Below are 6,670 nucleotides of genomic sequence, written 5' to 3'. Positions count from 1 at the left end.
CTCACTTCCTTCAATGATGAGCAGTGCTGTGGAAGTGTAAGCCAAATGAGCCCTTTCTTCTAAAATTTGCAATTGCTAATGGTGCTTCATAATAACAAGAGTACGTAACTAAGAAAAAAGTGTAGCCAGGGGCACTCAGAAATACCTATGACTATCTTTGCATGGCAATCAAACATATTCTTTACTAAGAGATGTCTGTAAAATGACAGTCCAGAGCCACCAGGGCTGGTTTTGCAGACAGCATGGGCTACTAGAACAAAACCATTTAAGAGGCTTAGAGGGGAGAAACTTCAGTACAGGGGTTTCAATGGAGGTACAGATCCTACGGTTTTTGATGTATTAAGGCATAATATATATGTAATATGTAACACCCAAAAAGTAGGTAAATAAAAGCCAATAGATACCTTTAAATTGCAGTAGAGAGAAAAGGATGAAATAGTATTCATGAGACTTATTCTAAGTAAATTTGAAGCGTCACTATAATAGGCAGTTCAACACCACAAAAGGTATGGGCCAGTACATTGGTAAAATTGTTGGGAGATGTCCAAGAAGAAGTTTATCAGTGCCCCATAGTTGTATCTGAAGGTAAAGTTTGGGAGTGAGTTTCAATGTACTTTTCTTGTTTTTATTGAAGATCACAGATTTATATATTACCTTAATTTATAACTGATAATATAATATCTACATTCTATATGTGTTTTACATATTATAGGTTAAATAAATTTTGATAAATGCTATTTGTATTGAGTTATTTGTTCAGACCTGGCTTACGATTCATAATTAACTACCTAAAACAAATAGCTCTGCTATAACTTATATATCTTTTTGGAAGACATATATGAAGGATATCTCTTGTGATGATACTGAAAAATATTTTTATTTGTAATTAATATTTCAAAAGATGGATTTGATAAAAATGAAGACTATTGAAAAGCAATTATAAACTTTATTATAAGTCCAGCCACTTAAATCATCTATATAATAGTCACCCTACATACTAAGGAGCATTTTATATCACAATGGGTTTATGTGGTTTAAGTGAGATAATATATATAAGGGATTTAGCATAGTGTCTGCTACTTGCTAAACATGGTATAACTTATTATTATTGATATTCAGCTATCCAAGCTATATTAATAAGTTCTCATCATTGTTTCCCAGGGAAGTACTGTGTTCATTCTAATTTTTGTATTTTTTCCTTTGATATAGGATTAGATTTATTGCTGAAGATGCCTATAGATATTGAGTTCAGGAAATAGAATTCAAGTTGCCTGAAACACAGAGGTGCTCTTAAGTGTTGTTTATCATCTTCTTTCACTGTTATTCCTGTAACTGATTATTTTGTGTTTTTCTGATGTTATTTCTAGAAAGGCTGGAGATACACTTAAGCAAAGAATATTCTATAGTTTTAAATGGGAATTAAACCCCATGTTTTGAAGGAAATATGATAAAAATATCGATCTAAGGATTTTCAGATTTAGAGTCTATTTTCTTTAAAAACAATTCTAAATGGGTGAATGGCATAGATATCAACAAATGCTTTGTGTAGTAAGGAGGCCGCTAGTTAGTTCCTGGCTGCTTAGCCCCAAAATAATCACACAGAAACTATATTAATTAAATCACTGCTTGGCCCATTAGCTCTAGCTTCTTACTGGCTAACTCTTACATCTTAATTTAACTCATATCCATTAATCTGTGCATCACCACGAGGTCATAGCCTACCAGCAAAGTTTCAGCACATCTGTCTCTGGTGGTGGCTCTGTGGCTTCTCTCTGACTCCGCCCTTCTTTCTCCCAGCATTCAGTTTAGTTTTCTCTGTCTAGCTTTGTTCCCCTATAGTTTGCTATAGGCCCAAAGCAGTTCCTTTATTTACCAATGATATTCACAGCATACAGAGGGGAATCCCACATCAGCATTACACAGGGAGAGATGTTGAAAGGAGAAAATATAAAAGTGTTGTGTAACTATCATTATTGTTGATTTATTCATGTAATAAAACTTTTTCCATTTTGGATCTTAATGATTCAGAAAATATTTATATAAAGAGGGTGATATGCAAAGGTAAATGAAATTTATGAAAATACAGTCTGAATATTGTTGTAAATTATATTATGAATTAGGAATATCATTCAACCTAGATAACTTGACAAGGGTGTTTTTAAAGTCATAGACATAGTATATACGAGAATCCATGAATATTCAAGCTTGCTGTATTCTCTTGGAACCAGCTTGTGAAGCTGGCCATAATCCTATTTCCCATCACTTTTGATTTCTAATTGCAGAGACCAATTTTTCATCACTTTTGGTATCAGTTATTTTCTTATTACTGTGATGAGACATTGTAACTAAGACAACTTATAAAAGAGAACATTTGATTTGGAGTTCATGGTTCTAGAGGGTTAGAGTCCTTGACCATCATGGCAGGGAGCATGGCAGTCAAGCAACAGCTGAGAATTCACATCCTTATCTGCAAATAGGAGGCAAAGAGCAAACCTAGAATGACTTGAGCATTTGAAACCTCTAAGTCTGCTTCCTGTGTCACATTTCCTCCAATAAGTTCGCACACCTCATCTAACAAGGCCATACCTTATAATCCTCCAAAAACAATTCAATTAAAGTACCTAGGGACCAAACATTCAGACGTATGGTTTATGGGGGCCATTCTCATTCAAACTGCCACAGGTAGTGAGATCTCTTTAACTGAGTCCTTTACTGATGAAGTTGCTCTGTTAGCCAAAAGGCCAGAGCAAATATTAAAACATGTATGGTTTGGTAAAAGTTTTAATTTAGAATAGTTTTAGACTTACAGAAAAAAATAAGCACATAGTACAGAGCATTTCTATGTCATTTTCCTTGCTATTAACATCTTTCAATGTTGTGGGCTGTTTCACTTTGATGAATTGACTGATTCATTGTTAATATTAACTGAAGCCTACATTATATTCAGAGTTCTTAGTTTATAACCTACTGCCATTGAAATGTTTTGGAGTTATGTCCAGTACACAAAATAATATTTAGTTTTAATATTTTTTAGACTTCTGATGACTGAGGTATTTTTTTTTTCAGACTTTCTCTGCTTTGGATAGTCTTAACAAGTGTTGAAGAGTATCAGTCTATAATTATTTTGTAAGATTTGCATCAATTAAAGTTTATCTCTTTTTTCTTGCTCATGATTTGAGAAGGGTTGTGTACTTAGGGTTGGAAAGAGGCAGATCACTGAGGTATTGGAACTTCCCTATTATTTGAAAGATCTTGGTGTGACTTCTCACTGTGGCTGCTTACTTTGGGAAAGTGCTTTCCACACAAATAGGGAGTCATATTTTTAATCACTGTGGATAGGAAATGTACATACATTATAGGGGATTTTACTTCAAGGAAACTGTTTCTGTACACCTTTGTGTATTCATTTATTTGTATTGGTATAGATACATTCATATTAATCTGTTGTGATACAATAATTTACTATCTATTCCACAGGTGTTCTACTCAGCTGTTTTGAGACAGATTTTCTTTTCTTTTCTTATGATATGTTCCATGCATGTGCATGTGTTTTGGTTATTTATTAGTTTGCATTAATTCTGCGGGCACATCCTATCCTACATTTCCAACCTCAGTCATAGCATTAAATATTTCCCTAGTAGAGAAATGGTGCCAGAAATATTTGCATGTTTCTACATACTTTAATGCAAAAATATTTCTTAGACTTTGTGAGGTTATATAAAAATATCCTAATCACATTTAGAAAAATTTGTAGAAGTAATTTTCTGGGTAATGGTGACACAAGTTTTTAATCCCAGCACTTGAGAGGCAGAGGCAGCCATATCTCTGTGAGTTCAAGGCCAGTCTGATCTACAAGAGCTAGTTCCAAGAGAGTCAAGACTATTGCACAGAAAAATCCTATCTCAATAAAATATAAAAAAGTATTTTGTTTTAAAATTGCATATATTTATTAATTGAACTATGTTGTGTTTCTGAGTGTTTTTAAACAAAGTATGCTAAATACAAAGAAATTGATGCATTTCCAAACTTACTCTATATGCATCATCATACAAGACAGTTGCAAGTTATGACAGGGTTTTCCTGTTTATCATATAAAAGTGAACATTTATCTATAGTGCAAGTTTGACTTAGTGGTTAAGGTAAATTAAACTGGTCTTAGGAAATATATTTTAAAATTTCTGTGTACTTATAAAATAACTGAAAGTCACTTTGTGTAACTCTGAATTTCTATTATGAACAATACTATATAAGGCTCTTCTATGCATAAGATTAAATAAAACATTTTATATCCAATTATTCTATTGCAAAAGAAATATTATGTACTATTGCATTTAAAATAAGTCTTTAAAACATTTTTTTCAACAAGTATTGCACTTAAAAAGCAGTACTAGAGTTCATAGTCGTATTATTATAGGAGTCTGGGCATTGAGCCCAGAGCTTTAGTGAGATGCAGCACACACAGCTCTTCCTTTACAGTCTCTTTCCAAGGGGAAGAAGTACTGCATACTGCCCTTTCTGATCTGTGTCTCCCATACCGGTTTTAAGTGAGATTGTCTATTTGTTGGCCCAAGGTGGCAGGTCTATGGATTCAGACTAAGGTTTAAACCATTTGATAGAAATTAGTACAGCATTTTTGTTTTTAAAAAGTAAGTTTCCTAGTTGGACAAGCACATATTAATACAGAAATTTAGAAATATTGAAACTCATACTAGTATCTTAACAACACACCTGAAAGCTCTAGAACAGAAAGAAAAAAAAATCACACCCAAAATGACTAGATGGAAAGTAATAATCAAATTAGGGAATACCATCAATAAGATAGAAACAAATGAGAAAACAAGAACCAGTAAAATAAGGAGTTGATTCTTTGAGGAAATCGATGAGATTGACAAACTCTTAGTCAAATTAACTAAAAGGCAGAGAGAATATCCACATTTACAAAATTGGAGATGAAATGGGTGGAGGAGAACAATGAGGTAATCCAGAGAATCCTAAGGGTATACTTTAAAAATCTGTACTCTACCAAATTGCAAAAACTAAAAGAAATGGAAACTTTCTCTTGATGCCTACCATTTACTGAAGTTAAATCAAGGTCAAATATGCAATTTAAACAGATCTGAAGCCGTTAGTTAAAATTCTCCAAAGAAGAAACTCAAGTGACTGAGAAACACTCATGGAAATGTTCAAGGTTCTTTGTCACCAGGGAAATACAAATCAAAACTTTTTTGGGAGCCAGGCAGTGGTGGCGCATGCTTTTAATGCCAGCACTCAGAAGGCAGAGGCAGGTGGATTTCTGTGAGTTTGAGGCCAGCCTTGTCTACAAGAGGTATTTCCAGGACAGGCACCAAAGCTACGAAGTTACAGAGAAGCCTTGTTTTGAAAAAACCAAAAAACAAAAGAAAACAAAAAACCCCAAAACTTCTTTGGAATTTCATCTTACATCTGTTAGAATGATTGAAATTGATAAAGCAAAGCTTATACTAGCAAGAATATGGAGTAAGGGGATTATTTATCCATTGTACTTCATCAGGAAGATGTGAATTTATCTACCTCAATAGCCAGCTATACCACTCTTGGGCCTATACTCAAAGGACACTTCGTCTTACCCTTAAAGACACTTGCTTAACCATGTTCATTGCTGCTCTATGCATAATAGCCAGAAAACAGAAACAACCCAGATACCTGTCAACAGAATAATGGTGACAGGAAGTGTGCTGCATTCACACAATGCAATATTATTCAGGTGCTAAAAAATAAAATTGTAAAATATACAGGTAAATAAACAGAACTAGAAAAACATCCTGAGTGAGGCAATCAGACCCAGAAAGACAAATATGACATGTAGTTCCTTATATGCAACACAATGTGTCTTTCAGAAGCAATGTACCCATTTTAATCAGTTCTGTTTATCATCATAATTAGACAATTAGTTCCAATTAAAGTTACAAAAATACTTTTTGACTCTTTCCGGGCATTCAAGATGTCGAAGCGAGGACGTGGTGGGTCCTCCAGAGCGAAATTCCTGATATCCCTGGGTCATCTGGTAGGAGCTGTGATCAACTGTGCTGACAATACAGGAGCCAAAAATTTGTATATCGTCTCTGTGAAGGGAATCAAGGGACGACTGAACAGACTTCCTGCTGCGGGTGTGGGCGACATGGTGATGGCCACGGTTAAGAAAGGCAAACCAGAGCTAAGAAAAAAGGTCCATACAGCCGTTGTAATTCGACAACGAAATCATATTGAAGAAAAGATGGGGTGTTTCTCTATTTTGAAGACAACGCGGGGGTCATAGTAAACAATAAAGGCGAGATGAAAGGTTCTGCTTTCAGGGGTCCAGTTGCAAAGGAGTGTGCGGACTTGTGGCCCAGGATTGCAAATGACTCTCCGGTGCATTTGTAAAATAGATTCATTAAAAGGCTTTCCTGACACCTTCAAAAAAATAAAAATAAAAAAAAATAAAGTTACAAAAATAAAAGTGAGCATTGTTTCATTGTTTTTATGATTATGCTATTCCTAATGAGAGCATTTTTTAGTCCAAGCTTCTAAAGCTCTCCTAAGATTTCTTTTCTTCTGAGATGGAACCCATGCCTGACACTGGTTGGATCACCGAGAACCCGAGACTAGATAGACCAGAGACCTGAGATAAAACCAAATACTACTGGTCTAA

General features: G+C 34.6%; 1 pseudogene; it reads left to right on the top strand.

The window, feature by feature from the left end:
- Window positions 1-5,980: 5,980 nt before the first annotated feature.
- Window positions 5,981-6,402, top strand: LOC130870908 (60S ribosomal protein L23-like; annotated as a pseudogene).
- The last annotated feature ends 268 nt before the right edge of the window (window positions 6,403-6,670 follow it).

Source organism: Chionomys nivalis, chromosome 3 (assembly GCF_950005125.1).
Source record: "Chionomys nivalis chromosome 3, mChiNiv1.1, whole genome shotgun sequence".
Taxonomy (NCBI): Eukaryota; Metazoa; Chordata; class Mammalia; order Rodentia; family Cricetidae; genus Chionomys; species Chionomys nivalis.
This window is presented reverse-complemented; position numbering and strand designations above follow the sequence as displayed.